The sequence below is a fragment of the Lissotriton vulgaris genome, chromosome 4_1, assembly GCF_964263255.1.
Source record: "Lissotriton vulgaris chromosome 4_1, aLisVul1.2, whole genome shotgun sequence".
Classification (NCBI taxonomy): Eukaryota; Metazoa; Chordata; class Amphibia; order Caudata; family Salamandridae; genus Lissotriton; species Lissotriton vulgaris.
Window position 1 is genome coordinate 2,072,965,497 of NC_141691.1, and position 20,463 is coordinate 2,072,985,959.

Below are 20,463 nucleotides of genomic sequence, written 5' to 3' on the forward strand. Positions count from 1 at the left end.
CCCAGGGCATCTGCAAACTTGCGCTGCCCCCAGGGCTTCTGCAAACTCGCGCTGCCCCCAGGGCATCTGCAAACTCGCGCTGCCCCCAGGGCATCTGCAAACTCGTGCTGCCCCCAGGGCATCTGCAAACTCGCGCTGCTCCCAGCTCACGCTGCCCCCAGGGCATCTGCAAACTCGAGCTTCCCCCAGGGCATCTGCAAACCTGCGCTGCCCCCAGGGCATTTGCAAACTTGCGCTGCCCCCAGGGCATCTGCAAACTCGGGCTTCCCCAAGGGCATCTGCAAACCTGCTCTGCCCCCAGGGCATCTGCAAACTCGCGCTGCCCCCAGGGCATCTGCAAACTCGCGCTGCCCCCACGGCATCTGCAAACTCGCGCTGCCCCCAGGGCTTCTGCAAACTCGCGCTGCCCCCAGGGCATCTGCAAACTCGCGCTGCCCCCAGGGCATCTGCAAACTCGGGCTGCCCCTAGGGCATCTGCAATCTCGGGCTTCCCCCAGGGCATCTGCAAACTCGCGCTGCCCCAGGGCATCTGCAAACTCTGGCTGCCCCAGGGCATCTGCACACTCGAGCTTCCCCCAGGGCATCTGCAAACTCGGGCTGCCCGCAGGGCATCTGCAAACTCGGGCTGCCCCCAGGGCATCTGCAAACTCGAGCTTCCCCCAGGGCATCTGCAAACCTGCGCTGCCCCCAGGGCATCTGCAAACTCACGCTGCCCCCAGGGCATCTGCAAACTCGCGCTGCCCCCAGGGCATCTGCAAACTCGCGCTGCCCCCAGGGCTTCTGCAAACTCACGCTGCCCCCAGGGCATCTGCAAACTCGCGCTGCCCCCAGGGCATCTGCAAACTCGCGCTGCTCCCAGCTCGCGCTGCCCCCAGGGCATCTGCAAACTCGAGCTTCCCCCAGGGCATCTGCAAACCTGCGCTGCCCCCAGGGCATCTGCAAACTCGCGCTGCCCCCAGGGCATCTGCAAACTCGCGCTGCCCCCAGGGCATCTGCAAAACTCGGGCTGCCCCCAGGGCATCTGCAAACTCGAGCTTCCCCCAGGGCATCTGCAAACCTGCGCTGCCCCCAGGGCATCTGCAAACTCGCGCTGCCCCCAGGGCATCTGCAAACTCGCGCTGCCCCCAGGGCTTCTGCAAACTCGCGCTGCACCCAGGGCATCTGCAAACTCGCGCTGCCCCCAGGGCATCTGCAAACTCGGGCTGCCCCCCAGGGCATCTGCAAACTCGCACTGCCCCCAGGGCATCTGCAAACTCGGGCTGCCCCCCAGGGCATCTGCAAACTTGCGCTGCCCCCAGGGCTTCTGCAAACTCGCGCTGCCCCCAGGGCATCTGCAAACTCGCGCTGCCCCCAGGGCATCTGCAAACTCGCGCTGCCCCCAGGGCATCTGCAAACTCGCGCTGCTCCCAGCTCACGCTGCCCCCAGGGCATCTGCAAACTCGAGCTTCCCCCAGGGCATCTGCAAACCTGCGCTGCCCCCAGGGCATCTGCAAACTCGCGCTGCCCCCAGGGCATCTGCAAACTCGGGCTTCCCCCAGGGCATCTGCAAACCTGCTCTGCCCCCAGGGCATCTGCAAACTCGCGCTGCCCCCAGGGCATCTGCAAACTCTGGCTGCCCCAGGGCATCTGCACACTCGAGCTTCCCCCAAGGCATCTGCAAACTCGCGCTGCCCCCAGGGCATCTGCAAACTCGGGCTGCCCCCAGGGCATCTGCAAACTCGGGCTGCCCCCAGGGCATCTGCAAACTCGAGCTTCCCCCAGGGCATCTGCAAACCTGCGCTGCCCCCAGGGCATCTGCAAACTCACGCTGCCCCCAGGGCATCTGCAAACTCGCGCTGCCCCCAGGGCATCTGCAAACTCGCGCTGCCCCCAGGGCTTCTGCAAACTCACGCTGCCCCCAGGGCATCTGCAAACTCGCGCTGCCCCCAGGGCATCTGCAAACTCGCGCTGCTCCCAGCTCGCGCTGCCCCCAGGGCTTCTGCAAACTCGCGCTGCCCCCAGGGCATCTGCAAACCTGCGCTGCCCCCAGGGCATCTGCAAACTTGCGCTGCCCCCAGGGCATCTGCAAACTCGCGCTGCCCCCAGGGCATCTGCAAAACTCAGGCTGCCCCCAGGGCATCTGCAAACTCGAGCTTCCCCCAGGGCATCTGCAAACCTGCGCTGCCCCCAGGGCATCTGCAAACTCGCGCTGCCCCCAGGGCATCTGCAAACTCGCGCTGCCCCCAGGGCTTCTGCAAACTCGCGCTGCACCCAGGGCATCTGCAAACTCGCGCTGCCCCCAGGGCATCTGCAAACTCGGGCTGCCCCCCAGGGCATCTGCAAACTCGCACTGCCCCCAGGGCATCTGCAAACTCGGGCTGCCCCCCAGGGCATCTGCAAACCAGCGCTGCCCCCAGGGCATCTGCAAACTTGCGCTGCCCCCAGGGCTTCTGCAAACTCGCGCTGCCCCCAGGGCATCTGCAAACTCGCGCTGCCCCCAGGGCATCTGCAAACTCGCGCTGCCCCCAGGGCATCTGCAAACTCGCGCTGCTCCCAGGGCATCTGCAAACTCGGGCTGCCCCCAGGGCATCTGCAAACCAGCGCTGCCCCCAGGGCATCTGCAAACTTGCGCTGCCCCCAGGGCTTCTGCAAACTCGCGCTGCCCCCAGGGCATCTGCAAACTCGCGCTGCCCCCAGGGCATCTGCAAACTCGAGCTTCCCCCAGGGCATCTGCAAACTCGCACTGCCCCCAGGGCAGGGCATTCCTGCGACAAACGGTGCAGCTTTGAAGTAGCTGCTCTGAGTTTTCACAGTGCAGGCAGCACCCACCGTAACTTTTAAAGGGATAAGAGACCAGCTTGCAGGCAGAGGCTGTGAGTGACTGCACCCACCTGCAAGGGTATGCATGGGGGGGTCCATGTGACCACCTTTCCCCCCCACTAGACGGCTGCTCCCAGGGGGTACACTGACAGTGTGCCACCTTTTAGACGGCTCACTGTCAGTGCCCCCACTGAGGACTTATTTGCCTCTGCGCGGTGTCTGTAATATGGAGCGTGCACAGAGGCAAAGGGGTTCTCTCATTTGCATGGGGCACGCCCTCTGAAGATAGCGCTGGTGCTAAATTTGCGCCCGCACTATGGGTATTACAGAAGGGGCCGCACAAGCGTCTATGCCCCGGGGGCGTACAAAGGAGGCACAAAGCCTGCTGTGCCCCCGGGGCACCTTGTGTAATACGGTCCCAGGTATTAGAAGAAACCAAAGATTGAAACAGGACCAGCGCGCCAGGATCCAGGGATAATGAGTGACAGCCGGGGCTGTTTGCACCCTTGACAGGCGATGACGTCATTAAAAGCCCCCCTGTGAGTTTACGCCTCATACACTATGGAAGCGGCCCAGGGGCCAGCGTTAGACGTAAACCTAAAAGTCGTCAATACCAGTTCGCAGGAGGCTTCGAAGCGCTATGAGGAAGCCTCACGATTGCTACGGAGGAAAGGAAACCCTTTCCATCTCCCGGTCAGAGGGTCGCGGCTCGCGGGCACAGATGAGGCTGAAGTCGGGCTGCTGAGAGAAATGTTCGCCTGCCGCGGCTTATTGTGCCACAAGGTATGAAAGTCCCATCGCACGCACAGGGCCTGACGTCACAGATGCACGTGAAGAAACTGGGGGGGAGCTCTCTTGGAAACAACATCAGAACAGGTACCACTGAGGGACTCTGGTGTCTGCTCGTGAGTCTCAGCGAGTTCGAAGCTGGAAAAGAAATCTGCAAAAACAGGGTCATATGTTCGTGACAGATCTGAATTTAGGAAACGATGACGCGCCTGGGTGGTTTTTAATGCTCCTGATGGCCCCGCGCAGTGCTTTCAATCCACCTTGGATAATGCACCGCGAAAACAATAAATGCAGATTATGCAATCACATCAAATAAACTAATATGCATATTTTGAGCACCTGTTCAGACTATTAACTGCACGAGAAAATCTGCTCCGTGACACATTCAGTTCAACTGCCTCGTGCACTTCCTAAAAGGGGGACAAGCATTTAAATATAAGATTGATAAAGTCCGTGATACATGTGAACAGAACAAGGAAGCGTCACTGGAGGCACGCACAGCGAGCAGCTCCGTCTGACCCGAGGTGACCCCTACCAGGACCCTCCCCCCCCCCACTAGGGCTCTCCTCCCCCCCCCCCACTAGGGCTTTAAGGGGGGTGGCAAAAAGTGGGCGGTTCATAAAAGGGGCGTGTCCTATGAAATTAACGGCGTGGCTTAAGCACATAATTTAACATTTTGGGCTTCCCATAGAGTGACATACAACCTGTATTCGCACATTCACCCATGGGCACGTAGATGCTGAATAATACATGTTTTTTGTTACCCAACGGTACTCATTTTATCCACCTCAGAAGGATAAACGGCTAAGTAGGCCAACTGGGATTTGAACCTGCAGTTGAACTCCTACAATGGACACATTAGTCCACTAAGACACCAGACCGAGGAGTGACACTAAACTCATATTTTGAGGCTTTTCTGAGCTCTCTGTAATTGCATCCAGAGATATTACACGAATGACACACACTTAACAGCGGCCGGGACTATTGGCTTTGGCACAGGATGTTAGCTGTTTAAGATAATTGAGTAATAACAATGAATTTGCTGTAAATAAATATTATTGAAAAGGTTTCAATGCTGAAATTATTACTAAGGTCTGTGGAAGGGGAGTGGTTTTCAGTGTTTCTCAATCACTCCTGTTCTCACTGTCACACAACTCCCCGCTGCAGTCTTTCCTCTTTCTTTTTGCTGAACGTCTTGCAACAATCCTCCACCTTGTCTCTTTCCTCTTCAGCGTGCACTTTTCAGTCTCTCCTGTAGGTACTTCCTCCCCTCCCCTCCCCACTTCACTTCACCACCCCCAACAACACACCCACTCGCCTGTAAGCGCTGCGTTTTCTTTTAATTTTGGCCTTGCCAATATTTTGACAGCTGTGCACCTTCTTCACACACAGACACATTTGCATAGTATCACTACGGCAGCTGGAATACGTGACCATTGGTCTGTGCGCTCTGCAGAGAGGCCAAGGACTGGATGGGCCTGTATTCTGAGTACCTTTCTGGCCCTCTGAGAGAAACTCCAGCGCTCTCAGCCCTGGCCTGTTCTAAACACCTGGAGGGGACTCAGTCCAAGTATGCAGCACACAAGAGTAATGTGGAGCCCCAAAAAACACTGCAACGACCTGATGGCGAGGATGAGGGGGAGGGGAGCAAAGACATGCACAGTCTGCGTGGGTGTGGCAGACTGGTCCCATGCGCTGCTCTGCAAGGCATGCTGTATTCGAGCACGGGCTTGAAGCCCCGCCTATATTTTTCATTGGCTTGCGTCATTGTCCTTCGTAAGTGCTGGCTTCTGATTCGTTAATAGGCTTGTTAGTCCCTCCTTAGTACCGCCTTGCCTTCATTTGTAACCTCCCATGAGGACTGGCCCTTTTACTTCTGTTGTTACACAGTATGTCTTATTTACTCTGTAGGCACTATTTTTTTTATAAGTTTCTCCTACTGCTGCCACGACATGCTTTCCTGCAACATTCAGCCCGGCACAATGAAATAGGCTGTGCATTTACAAGAGTCGGAGCTATTGGCATCGAAAACGACATAGCATTTTTTTACGTGTTAATGATCAAAACAGACAAATAAGAGGCATTGTCATTTACAATGCAGTTGCTTCAACTCTCGCAATGCGAGACCTATTGCATTGCAAATGCTTGTTCTACATCCTCTGGGAAGGGCCTGTAGTACAGGAGTTCCGGTCTGCAGTGGTGAAATGCATGGAGTACATGAGTGGTGGGGGCAGAGGTGTGTCCACCTCTTGGTATGTGCTGTCGTGTGTTTAATTACGCCGACGACACCCAGTTGCTACTGAGTGTTGACAACACGGTTCTGGCGCAGACTAATGCCCAGAACATTCTCAGACATACGGTTGGCTGGATGACTGCAAACCTGTTGAAAATAAACCCGGAAAAAACTGAGGTTCTGGTGGTTTCGACCGTAGCCTCACCCTGGAGTGACCTAGGTCCCTCACCGATACCGTGTGATAAAGTAAAAAGTCTCGGTATTAAGATTGACAATGAGTTGTCAATGGCCAGTCAGATTTCCTCAGTAGTAGGGATGTGTACTGGTTTGATCAGACAGCTGCGTAAGTTGGCCCCTCTTCTCTCCTTTTCCGCACTCCGTATGGTAGTCTCCGCCACCATCGTCTCGAGGCTGGATTATGGGAACGCCCTCTATCTAGGTCTGCCTAAAATCCTGACCAACAGATTGCAGGTGGTCCTGAACGATGCTGCGCGTCTGATCTTCAGGCTACCTAGAAGATCCCACGCTTCTCCTCTACTGCTCAAGCTACATTGGCTCCCTATTGAGCAGAGGGTGGAGTTTAAGAGCTTATGCACGGCCCATAAGGCTATCTAAGGGCAAGCCCCTGCCTATATCAAAGAACGCTTGGAGGTGTATACCCCCAAACGAGTCTTGAGGTCTGCTGATTCCCAGTTACTGGTCTGCCCTCGTTACAAGCTAAAAAACAAAGGAGGGAGATCTTTTTCGGTTCTGGTTCCACAGATATGGAATAAATTACCAGAATCACTTCGGAGAGAAGCGAATCTCCAGCGTTTCAGGAAGCAGTTAAAAACTCTTCTATTTAGGGAGGCACTTGGCCCATCCAAATAAGTTGCATTATAGGCCTTTTCTGCCTCTCTTACGTTCTCAATCATTGCTGTTTGTCATCGGTCTTGAGTGCCTAGAGACCTGTAGGTGAGTTGGCGCTATAGAAACCTAAGTTAACAATAACAATAACAATATTTGGGGAGACCCCGTGGCCGGCTGACCGCAAGGGGCCTGAATGACACTGGGCCTGGTGGTGGCAAAAAGAAATATAGTGAAAGCACGGGGCACCGCACAGACCGCTGGCCTGGAGGCTCGGAACCGTGACATGGACTGGTGTATGATGACGGAGAGGGTTGTATGATGAAGGTACAGGTTGTCCCCAGAAATGGGGCAACATGTGGAAGGACTAGAATACCCAGAGGCGACCGCCACGGATTGGAGGTAGGGGGGTGGAGGCTGGGGGGGAGGGAGGAGGACACTGGTGTAAGCCGGGATAAAAAAAAATCCCAAAAAACATACCTTTTTGCCACTTCATCGCCGCGTCCCTCCTCCGCAGCCCTCCCTCACTCGGCCTCAACAGGAAGCACACCCAGGCCCACAGTCAGCCAATCACAGCACTGCTTTTAGCAGCGTTGTGATTGGTCTGAGCGCTGTGTTTCAACACTCAGACACTGACTCGGAGCCTGGGCATCTTCTCTACGCAGGCTGTAATGCAGCCTGCGTGGAGAACATAGAAAGTGCGCATGAATGTTTAGGGCGGCCCGAATGGACCCGCCAATCAGTCATTGCGCACTTAGGAGGGTGCTACCACTACTCCCCTTCCCCCGCCCCCTCACGCAAAGCTACGGAAGTAGTGGAAAATATAATTTTATCATTTTGTTTCCCCTTGTTTCACTGCAAAAAAGCAGTGGGGCGATGCTTCTTCGCCTTAGCTGAGGAGCCGCCACGGAAATACCTACAGAGGCCAGCTGTGCCAGGACCTTGTCCATTCTGCTGCTGAAGTGGCACACCCAGGAACCAATGCCAGAGCGGCCAGGTAATGAGGGCGGGGAGTGGGGGAGGGGCTGGAAATGGCGATTCATATTGTGAGTTGTGTGACACTGCTAGGATTCGAAGTACCTGTTGTGTTCAAAGTTGCAATAAAAATACATTTAAAATCAGATCATGAGGCCCTGGCATGTGGCACCCCGACCTCAACACGTGCTGCCCACGGGCCTCGGAATACGATTGTGGGCCCCGGTAGTTGTTCTTTCACAAATTAAGCACCCAGTCCGGCGCTTTACCTTCAAGGGCAGATCAGGTACAGCTGCTCAGTGACCTTTTGTTCCCTAACATTGACCTGTTTTAATCACTTCTCTCATTGGTAGAATTTAAATAATTTTAAACTTTAAATACTTCAGGAAATCAGAGAAAGTTTTGCTGGTCAAACTCTTTGTTTTTAAAATTTGAAATAAGTTTAGTGTGGTAAAAAGAATCAGAAACAATAATGCTTTTTATTATCTATGTAATAAATAATGTGGATTTGGGTCAAGTGATGGCACTGGGGGTGCGGGTGTTAGTAGGGGAGCAGTGTTGTGCCAGTAGGAGGGTCTGTTGATGATTCATGTAGTGTTTGTAGGAGCAGGCGGTGAATACTCCACCCTCTAGTGGCTCTGCCCCACCCCCGCCCCCCACCCTCCCTAAAAGATATGCTAATGAGGGCTGCGCGTGCACCGCCGCCCCGCCTATCGCTGCTGCTCTCACTATTCTGATGCAAATGAGGCGCGCAGGATTCTGGGACCTTTTGCTGAAATCAGCACTTCTGGCGGTGCTCAGAGCTCATTTACTGCACTTACCTGCCTAATGACCCCACGAGCTGAGCCCGGCCTGCACAGCTCTCGGAGGGCGCCGGGGCACCGGGGAGCTGTGCGGAGGGGTGCACTGCTCTGCACAGCTCTCGGAGGGCGCCGGGGCACCGGGGAGCTGTGCGGAGGGGTGCACAGCTCTCGGAGGGCGCCAGGGCACCGGGGAGCTGTGCGGAGGGGTGCACAGCTCTGCACTGCTCTCAGAGGGCAGCAGGACACTGTGCGGAGGGGCGAGGGCAACTCCCAGAGCGCAGCTGCCATTGGTGCAGCAGGTGCAGTGCCACCGGGGTACAAGAAACCCTGATTAATGCTGCATTTTTGTTACCCATTCGGCAGACAAGGGGCACTTTCCTTCCTTGCAGGGCCCATGGCACCCTTGCGACGCTGCTGGTAACCCCTGGCATTTATTGACACCTGACGTGGAATGCACTGGCGGAAAGGCGGCATACACCGCTGCCTGCTGCGGTAATGCTGGCGGTGATGGTGCCACCGCTGCCTGCTGCGGTAATGCTGGCGGTGATGGTGCCACCGCTGCCTGCTGCGGTAATGCTGGCGGTGATGGTGCCACCGCTCCCGCCAGAGGAGTAAAGCTCCTGTGGCCCCTCCCTGCCACGGACAGCGCTTTGTTTCTGTTTCTGTTTGCTCAGCACAAGCGGGGCACGTCACAGCAGTGCAGCGCCGAGAAGCAGGGCAGATAGCACATGGTCAATTGTTGCAGTGCTGCAGGACAGTGCAGCAGCACAACTGTATACCCATCAATGGGTCAACAACGCAGCAGTGCAGCGCTGAGAAGCACGGCTGGTAGCGCAAGGTTAACCGCTGCAGTGCTGCAGTGCAGTGCAACATTATAACTGTGTCACCCTGAATGAGTTACACATCAGCAGTGCAGCGCTGCGAAGCACGGCAGCGCTGCAGTGCAGTTCAACAGTACAACTCTGTGACCATCAAAGTGCTAAGTACAGAAGCATAGCGCAGAGAAGCCCGATGGTTAGCACAAGGGTAACTACTGCAGTGCAGGGCAGCGGTGTAGCCGGTGCTTTAAATGGGCCGGTACTGCCTGGTACGGAGTACCGGCACCTTTTTACTTTGAGTCGGAGAGTACCTGCACTTCTCAAGAGAAACTTTTATTGGGAGAGTACCGACGCTTCTCAGTACGAGCAGAGGTACTCTGCTTCAGAGCGCCTGCACTACTAGTTCTCAACTTCAAGCGCTGTGCTGTAAACTTGTGTAACCATCGAAGGGTTAAATAAGATCCGTGCAGCGCAGAGAATCACGGCCGGTAGCACAAGATTAAGCAGTGCAGCGCAGCGCTGCAGCAGTGCAGAAGTAGAACTGTGTAGCCATCAAAGGGTTAACATCACAGTAGCGCAGAGAAGCCCGACTAATAGCACAAGATTAACCTCTAAAGCGCTACAGCGCCGTGCAGCAGCATAACTGTGCAATCGTCACACGTTTGAATATAGTAGTGCAGTAAAGTGTACTAAAAGGTAATGACATACAGGTGTAGCGCCGCGTATGCTGCCGCGCACGCTGGTAAATAATCACACGATGCGAGAGTGGGCAGCAGTCCAGTGTAGCGCTACGACGCGTGATCACCTACAGACGAAGCATTAGGAAGTAGAGTTCAGCGCAGTAACATGGCGGGAAGATACCAAAATCACTGCACACGGGGGACTGCCGCGTCCTGAGTGTCACGGGCCCCGCTGCAAGGAAGGAGAGGGGCCCCTGGCTACTGTTTGGATGAATAAAAACAATAATCAGGATTTGGTGGCTTCCTTGAGCCCAGGCCCCCGTTGCCACTGCACCTGCTGCACCGATGGAAGCTGCGCCCCTGACATGGGGCACATGTGCCAGGGGTGCACACATGGGGATGGAGCTATGCTTCGATAACTTGTTTAGTACTATTTAGCAGCAGTGAAGCCCCCTGCCAGGCGATGCACCCTGGTCTGGTGCATCCATCCATCCCTCTGCGTCGCAGCCACAACGGGCCTCTTCTAGCGCCCCGAAGCCCTCAGCTGGGCGCTGGAGTGCACACACGTGCACGCTGCAAAACAAAAGGGGGAGCCCCGTCCCCTGGTCTCTGCTAATTAGGCGCATATTGAGGGGACCCCCTCCTGGGCTCCAGCATCCTCATTTCCATACCCCGCTCGCTATTGGCCGGCCGGCAGTGACGTCAGGCGTGACGCGCAGGCGAGCTCTGCTTGCAGATTGTTCTCCTGTTTGCAGTTGCTTTCCCTGGGCAGAGGCAAGGAGGGAGGGAGCATTGAAACACCCTCCCCGTCACTGCTGCACTGCAGGGCTCAAAGGGCGCCCCCTCTCGGAATGCCAGGCTGCCACAGGTTGTGGGAATTACACCCTCTTCGCAGGACTGAATACTGTGGGTCTCTCTAGATATGGTGGAAACTGTGCTCAGGGCACTTGTTGGAACTGGCTATTTCTGGTAGGTTAAGGCTGACGCCAAAGCCAGGCAGAAACCACCAATCTAGTCAGGGCAAGGAAGTCACACGCCAAGATAACCCCTGCTCACCCCCTTGGTAGCTTGGCACGAGCAGTCTAGGCTAAACTCGGAGGCAATGTGTAAAGCATTTGCGCCAGCGCACAATAGCAACAACATACTAGGCACACCACAAAAGAGACTCCACACAAGGTTATTATAAAAATAACTTTTGTATTGTAAAAGCACATCAGATAAAATCACACATATACATTGTGCCAACTGGCACGGGCAATATTCATATGGGATTATTCACAAGACAGGGCCACAAGGGCCACTGTCACAATCAGCACTTTAGTAGTAATGAAATACTATCAGAACTTAGACTAAAAGAGTATAAAATCACTGTAGCACAAAGTAACAGTTATGAATCACATCCAGTAACTACTAGGAACAGGTAAGTACACACTACGCAACCCTAAACACCTTAGGAGCATGTCACGCAGGTACCCAGGACCTCACTAGGACCACCTGTACTAGAAAGAACAACCACCTGAGGATAAAATCCACTTAGGGGTATAAATCAGAACACATTACCCATGATGCATGAATATACATTCAGAGGAGTAGTAAAGAAAGAAAACACATGATGTATAGACCTACACATTCAGCGGTGTTAAGGACAGAGCACATGATGTAATCACAATACATTCAGGGGTGCAGCGCAAGAAGACACATGATGACTAAACCATTCAGAGGTGCAGCGCAAGAAGAGAAAGACACATAATGCATGAAACATTCAGAGGTGTCAAAGTAATACACTAGCGCAAAAATCACATGAGGCCTAAAAACCTTCAGAGGTGCAGGAATAACACATGATGCAAAAGATCACATTCAGAGGTGCAATAACCATACAATTGCGCAAACTCACATAAGCCACTACCTGTGGCAGTCCCTAGGCCAATGGCCTTGTTGGGGCTCAGAAGCCCTGAGTCTCAGTGTCAGGGGTGCGCTGCCATGCAGTGCCAGTCTCAGTACAAAAAACCTAAACGTAGCAGGTGCCCACTAAGTGCTGGGCACCTGGAGAACAATAAAACTGCGCCAGGGCCCTCACTGGCCCTTAGGCGCCAACGGCCTCATTTTTGGCTTAAAAGACCATGCTCCGCTCATTGAATTTGTGCAGTCTCTAGCGAACCACCCGTATTGTGCTTCCTAGATCTCTGTTCCTGGTTGCAGCCAATAAACTTTGGTCTTTGACGTCATCAAGAAGCGTCCTGTGTCTCTGTTTGACAAGACAGGGGAACTCGAAGGCATCGGGCGTTTTCCCTGAGGCCGCTAGGTTCTAAAACCTGGTCCTTCAGTTGGCGCCCAACGTGGGGCTCGACTTCAGTGGTACCGGTCCAAGCCCGAATATCATGGAGAGCTTCGTGTGGAAATTCTGGAGGAAGGCCAACCACTTCATCGACCCCTGTATGTCGTCGTGGTCCGAAAGTCTTTGCTGCGAGGTTTCCCGCTTTCCGACGGCTACGAAGGACTGCTGCCCTGACTGTCGCCCTGTCTTGGAGCCTTAGACGATTTGTAGAGCGAGACGATAGACGGGTCTTCTGGTGACGCCATCGACATTTCAGTTAAGTATGAGTGGAGCGTCTCCCACTTCTTAGTTTGTTTTGGTATCCTTTAGTGGATCGCTTTGATTTGGTACCTGTAGGCACCAAAGCCAAGGGACTTGTGTATTTACGAGGCTATCCTTTTGAGATTTCCCTTGTAGTTTGAAGCCAAACTAGTGAGCAAGATGCCTGGTTTTAGCAGACTTGGAAAGATATTTGGTTGTGGTTGTTCTAAGGATTCCCGGTTAGAGGATTTGTGTCCGGTTCCTCTGATTGGAACTCCTACATATGATCTCTATGTGAAGCATGGTGTAGGTCCTATTAGTTATAATGACCTTTGGGTAAAATATACGAGAAAAGACGGTGTCCTACAGTGGCCCTATTATGGTAGTTTTGAAACTGAGATTCTAGATAATCTCGAAGTTAAATTGTTCAAGAAGAAAGCCCGGCCGGCAATGTTTGACTCTTTCCGCATATGGCGCAAAGAGGTCAAACAGAAAGAAATTAAGTTAGCGAAGAAGAATAAACTAGACCGAGGTATGTCAATGGTGCAAGCTGCCATTGCGTATAGAGATAATGAGGAAGAGCAAGAGAGCGAACAGATGCTTAGGGTTAGGAAGTTAGCGGTAGATAAATTCTACCCAGTTTTGCCACGTAAAGAGCAGGAAGAAAAGAAAGATCTTATGAAAGATCCTCTAATGTCGCATCTATTGAGTTCGCCACCCCCTTATGCATAGAATGCTACGGCACCACCACCACCAGTTGTAATTGTGCAACCTCCGGTTGTTGTGCCACCTGCAATTCCTCCACAGCCAGCTCTTCTTCCGTTGGCTACTGTTCCTTTGGAGCAGCCTCCTCAGGGGCCGCAAACTTTGCCTCCTCTTTTGTCTGCTACTCGTACGCCTATTTATAATACTCCTTCTGTTCCGTCTTTGGATTCTTCTACTATTGTTCCGTCCTTTCTTATTCTTTCATCTTCTCCTTCTGCTAGACAGAGAATGACTGCTGCTTTTTTCTGGTTTCCTTTCTCCTTTGTTGGGACAATTGGGTATGTCTCCAGTTAGTGAGCGTAGACAATCACGTAGTCAGTTGCCTGGTATAGATGAGTGTACAGTTTTGGATCACATGGCACGTAGATGGGTTACGTACACTTCTCAGTACGATATTGGAGGTGTTATGGATGCTTTTCGTCAATGGGAAGCACCAACACAGCAATATGTCTTTGAGATGATGTGTGTGATCCTCCATTATTATTATTATTATTATTGGGCATTTGTAGAGCGCCTGGTTACCCCACTGGCGTGTCCCCACACTGTAGTAAGTGAGGTGGCTGTCCCCCCCCCCCTCCCACAGAAGACTACCTGCTGAAAAGGTGGGTTTTAAGCTTTTTCCTGAACAGGACTTCAGATGGTTCAAGTCGCAGTGCTACTGGTAGGGCATTCCAGCATCTGGGAGCGAAGTGTCTGAAAGATCTTCCTCCCATACGCGCCTTCCTGACTCTGGGGATCTTTAGCAGTCCCGTTTGTGAGGACCGTAGACTACGTGTGGGCTCATAGTGGGTCACCAGACTCTGGAGTGGAGCAGGGGCTTTACCACTCAGAATGCGGTGGCATGTGGAGAGGGCTTTGAACTCTATCCTCTTCTCCACGGGGAGCCAGTGGAGGGCTTGTAGAGCTGGTTTGGAGGGTGACCTCCTAGGGAGCCTGAGTACCAGCCGTGCCGCGGCATTCTGGAGCACTTGCAGGCGGCCCAGGACCTTGTTCGCGGCCCCCAGATATAACAGATTCCCGTAATCGAGCCGCGATGTGACCAGGGCGTGCACCAGCGTCCTTCGAGCAGAAATAGGGAGAAGATCTAAGACTTTCCTTAAGGCTCTCAGGACACCGAAACACACCCCGTCACCCGGCTGATCTGGGGGCCAAAGGCAAGGTCCTTATCCAGCCACACGCCGAGGTTCCTGGCCTCATGGCAGGGAACGGGGACCTCACCCAGGCAGGGTGGCCACCACGCCGATGACCACGCAGACGGACCTCCCCCCACCACGAGCACCTCAGTCTTGCTACCGTTCAGCTTTAAACAGTTTGCGGACATCCAGATTGCTAGGTCTTGCATGCAATTCCTGAAGTTGTCCGCTGCAAGGCCGGGAGCACGCGATAGGGAGATGACCAGCTGCGTGTCATCAGCGTAGGACACCAGGCGAAGACCGTGGCCCTCCACGATGGCTGCTTGGGGGGAGACGTAGATATTTTTATTTATTTTATTTATTTTATTTGCTTATAGAGCGCCTGACTAGACCCCCGAAGGGGTATCTCCGCGCTATAACTGCAGATGGAGGTAGGAGTAACAATGTATTGAGGAATAAAGTAGCGTTAGTAGCTGGGAAACAGATACGTTTTTAGATTTTTTCTGAACATCAGATGGTTGGTGATTGACCTTAGTTCAAGCGGTAGTGAGTTCCATAATGTGGGTCCAGTGTAGGCCAGTGCACGGCCACCTTGTCTGGTTTTCTTGATTCTGGGTGTTTTAAGAAGTTGCTGGTTACTGGAACGCAAAGAGTGTCCTGGGATGTAAGGCTGAAAGATGTCAGTGAAATACTTAGGGCCTATCCCCATTAGGCTCTTGTGTATGGTACAAAGAGTCTTGAACTGAACTCGTTTCTTCACTGGGAGCCAGTGAAGCTGAGACAGTAGGGGGCAAGATGGTGTCCTAGGAGGAGCATTCACGACAATCCTTGCGGCAGTGTTTCGAATGACCTGCAATTTCTTGAGTTGCTCCTCGTTGGCTCCTTGGAGCAATCCATTGCAGTAGTCAACCCTACTGATAACCAGCGCCTGCACCAGAGTTTTTCTGTGGTAATCCGGAAGATAGGGAAAGACACGTCTTAGCATCCCTATAGCCCGGAAACAGGTGCCGGCTACTTGATTAACGTGGTCCTTGAAGGTAAGTTGTTGGTCAAATAATACTCCCAAGTTTCTGATCTTACTCTTGGGGGTAGGGACAGGGCCCAGTTCTTGAGGCCACCAGTCTGATGACCAGTGTGTCATCGCCTGACCGAACAACATCACTTCGGTTTTCCCGACGTTACACTGCAGACAGTTTGATGACATCCAGTCTGCAATGGCTCTCATGCCATCTGCAAATGATCTTTTAACTGCAGGCGTAAGATTTTTAAAGGGAAAAAGGAGTTGGGTGTCGTCAGCGTACGACACGGGGGTGAACCCGAAAGATCTCGCTAGGTTGGCAAGGGGGGCCACATATATGTTGAAAAGTGTGGGGCTCAAACATGAGCCCTGTGGCACCCCCTTATTGAGCTCCCTGTGGATGGATGTGTGGGCGCCCAGCCTAACCTCTTGAGAACGCCCGGACAGAAAGCTCTCCAACCATGTCAAAGCCCCTCCCCCTATTCCCACCTCCTTTAGGCGATGGAGAAGCACCTTGTGTGACACCGTATCGAAAGCGGCGGAAAGGTCCAACAGCACCAGAATCATAGAGCAGTCATCATCCAGTGCCATTTTGATGTTGTTGGTCACTGTTTGAAGTGCTGATTCTGTGCTGTGGTTCGGCCTGAACCCAGATTGAGAGTGGTCCAGGCCTTCCGTCGCTTCCAGAATATTGAATAGGGTTGGGCTCAGGGACGAGCCCTGAGGCACGCCCTGGCCCAACTCAATCTCCTTCGAGTAGCTCTCACCCAAGCGAACCTGAAAACGCCTATCGGATAGGAAGGACCCGATCCAGCCGAGCGCTTCTCCAGTGACCCCGCCTTCATTCAGACACTGCAGCAAGGTGGAATGTGCTACAGTGTCGAATGCTGCGCTTAGATCGAGCAAGATCAAAGCCATAGTTTGGCCCTCATCTGCGCCCTGACGTAGTGCTTCGACCGCCACCAGAAGCGCCGATTCCGTCGAGTGACGGGGGCGGAAGCCAAATTGTGAGTCATGGAGTAGCGAGGCCACCTCCACGAACTGCATCAGTTGTAAGTTGGCTATTTTTTCCGCCACTTTGGCCATATAGGGCAGGAGGGAGATTGGGCGCAGATTGTCAAGTTTTTCGAAACTGACATTGGCTTTCTTTTGCAGGGGAAGTACGACTGCCTGCTTCCAGGCATTGGGAACACGCTGGGACTTGAAGGAGGTATCTAATAGGTGGCGAACATAGGGTTCAAGTACTTGCAGGCTACCCTTCAGCCGACTAGGAGTGGTCGGGTCTCTAGGGGAGCCAGATTTTATCGACCCACAGATGCGGAGGAGTTCCTCCGTAGGAGGGGTGACGAAGGTGGTTAAGCGCTGTTCCCCTTGGATTGTAGTAGTCTCCCGGTGTAAAGGACTGTTATCTGCCTTCTGAGGGAAGGAATTGTATATGTTGGTAACCTTATTTGCAAAAAACTCTGCAATCCGGTCGCAACCCTCCGTGGTGCAGAGTTTCTTGGGCACCACCGCGGGCTTCCCTACCGCAATAGATTTATAGATTGGGAAGAGTTCCTTAGTGGACTGTTCAGCTTCTTCAATCTTGTTGCAGTAGTACAGAGATTTACCCTTTCTTATCAGTTTATGATAATTGCGCCTACATTCAGTGTATTCTGCTTTGGCATGGGACGAATAGGCAATCCTCCATTGCCTTTCAGCACGTTTACACGCTGCTTTGGCCGCCCGCATGTCCTCGTTGTACCATGGAGCCGATCTCTGGGCTCGGCCCCCCGTTTTTGCCACACCAAGTGGAGCCACCAGGTCCAAGGCCTCCGTAATGCGTTGGGAGAGGTTGGAGTTGATTTCTTCAACCCCATCACCCCCAGGATGACCCTTCGCAGTTAGCGCTTGATTGAATTTAGCTTGGGAGAACGCCGCCCATCTCCGCCTAGGGTGTTTATCAGCAGGAGGTTCGGTCGGGCGCGCTCCCTGCATCTCAATGGTGAATGGGATGAGATGATGGTCGGACCATGGGATGGGGACCGGAGTCTGAGCTTCCACTTGGCTCCAGTTTGCGAAAACCGGGTCAAGAAGGTGGCCCATCTTGTGGGTGGGGTGCTGTACTTTCTGATCAAACTGCAAACCTGCCATAGTTTGACAGAATTCACCCGCCACCTTGTCCGCGGGAGTATCTAAATGTAAGTTTAGGTCACCTAAGACTAGATATTTATCAGTACTTAATGCAGCCTCTGTGACGCCTTCGACTAGCTTCTCGATGAAAGCTGTAGAAGAGCCAGGCGGGCGATAAATCAGAAGGCCTTTCAGGGTGAAATTGCCGTTTATCGAGACAGAAAAAGCACCGGCTTCACTGCCCTCAATGGTGGTGCGTTGTAGCTGACATTGATAATCCTGTTTAGCAGCGATAGCTATGCCACCCCCTCTCCCTAGTGTTCTATCTAATCTCTGCAGGCAGTAGCCCTCTGGGATGGCTTCAATGATCTCCGGCATGGAGTCTTGGTCTAACCAAGTTTCCGTAAGGAAGAGCAAATCCCATTGCTGTCCGCTAAGGAGGTCATGGATGTCAAGACAGTGTTTACGTAGGGAGCGTACGTTCCCCAGGCCACATACCAGGGTGTGTTGATATCTGATTGGGACCTCCCCAGTGTGGAAGGCGAAGTTGCAGTGGTTGCAGCCCACATTGTTCTCATGAACAATGGGTTGACGAAGTAGGTCAGGCTCCTACTGAATTGTATCGAGTGCGTTCCGAGTTTGCGAAAGGGACCATTGTGAGTCTGCATGACATTGAGAGAACAATTGCGATGTTGTTGTCGTTCCGTAATAATACCCCTTCTGAGCGATTGTTTGAGCCTGATTCGTCAGTTAGGAGAAAAGCGCGTCAATATCCGATGCGTGAGGTTCCTCCAGTTTGGAGACCTGCTGATCCTAATGCTGCTCCACCTGTTATTGCACACTTTCAACGAGTATGGGTACATGTTCCTTGGAAGCGTGTTGAAGTTTTGGCGACTAAGCAGTCTTTGCCTGATCCGCGCAAAAATCCAGCAGGATATTACAAAGAGCTCACTCAGACTGTGAGTTCGTGTATTATGAATTTGGCAGACATAGATATGTTGTTTGGGAATGTTGTCCCGCAACCTATTTGGAGTACGATTCGGCATACGGATCATGACCAAGAATTAGGTGATACATGGGTTAATATTAGTGCTGCGAATGATAGACAAGTTGGAGGTGCTAAGCCTGAAGATCTCATTACTCAACTTCCTCGTAGGATAATTTATTATATGAAGACTCTGATGCCTGAAGTGCGTGTTAATTGGGACAAGTTGTCTGCTTGTAAGCAGAAGAAAGATGAGACAGTGTCTGATTTCTTCACGCGGTTTGAAGAGACCTTTGTGGATCATAATGGTCAGGATATGGCTACTGAGGGTGGCCAGAGATTGTTCGTCGACAAATTTGTACATAATCTGCTTCCCGAGTTGTGCACTAAGCTGAAAGATTCTTAGAGTGCTTGGGCTGTTTCCACGTCAGCGCAGATTTTAGCAACGGCCCAGTACTATGAAAATAGGCACAAAGATGAGTTAGACAAAGCGGATAAGAAGACTAAGGAATTGAAGACTAAAATTCTTCTACAACAAGCTTATCCACCCCGTACTAATAGTCAACGCGATTATCAGCAGAATCAGCAGTATTCGAGAAACTCGCAAAGAAACGAGTCTTCTCAACAGCGTTTTCTGTATGGGCCTAATCAGTGTGCGTATTGCAAAGAAGAGGGCCATTTTAAGAATAGTTGTCCGGTTTTGTTACAGCGCACTAATGGTTCTTCTGGTGTAAGAGGTCGAGGTGCTCAACAAGCGCCTAGAGGTAGAGGTCGCGGACAGAATGGGCGTTCTTTGCCTCCACAGAACTCAATGAATAGTTTTGATCAACAGCAAGGTTCGTCTGGTAGGACAGCACAGTACTATGCGGACGACTACTATGTCGAAGGTGAGGAAGTGAATGGTAATGATTGCTAGGACAGCCATGGACAAAGAGAGGGAGTTGTTTCAGTTCCAGTAGATCAGAGTGGACCTTATGTTGAAGTGATTGCATCAGGTGTGTCAGAGCCATTTCTGTTAGACACTGGTGCTACGAAGAGTTCTATAATACACTCCAAACTCCCTGGCGCACCTTTGTCTGGCTTTGAGAATGTCTCTGTAGGTTTTTCTGGCGCCCCAGTTACGAATCCGAATTCTGCTCCGTTGTCTCTTTCTGTTGGACCTCGTAAGTTTGAAGCACCCCTCATTTTGACTACAGGTTGTGGTGAGAATTTGTTGGGATTGGATTTATTGAAGAGATTATATGCCACGTTGTATTGTTCTCCGTCAGGAGTACATCTCACGTTGGGTAAGAGAGTGATCTCTCCGATGTACATATCGAAAGACAGACTTCCACCTGAATTGTCTTCTCGACCTGATTCGTTGTGGGCTGTTGGTCCGAATGATGTGGGTCTTTTGGAGATTCCTCCATGTGTTGTGACACTAAAGGCGAATTCTAAGTTACCGCGCATTCCACAGTACCGTATCTCGAGTGATGGTGAGCGTGCACTTTTAGCGATTATTTACGATCTGATCGAAAAGGACGTGATTGAGGAAACGAGAGGTAATGTGTGTAATAGCCCCGTTTTGCCTGTTCTGAAGAGAACAGATTCTTCACAGCCTCCTGTATATAGGTTTGTGAGCGATCTTCGTGAAGTGAACAAGATTGTTGTTCCACAGTTTCCTGTTGTACCTGATATTACTGCTTTGTTGACTCTGATTCCGGCTACAGCCACATGGTTTTCGGTGATTGACTTGAAGAATGCTTTCTTCAGTATCCCGATTGCCGTGGAAAGTAGAGATATCTTTGGATTCTCTTTAGGAGGACGAAGTTTCCGCTTTAAGCGCGCTCCTCAAGGCTATTGAGAGAGTCCATCGATCTATAGCCAAGCTTTGAAAACACAACTTGATCTGTTGGTTTTACCTGATGGTGCTGCCCTTATTAAGTATGTTGA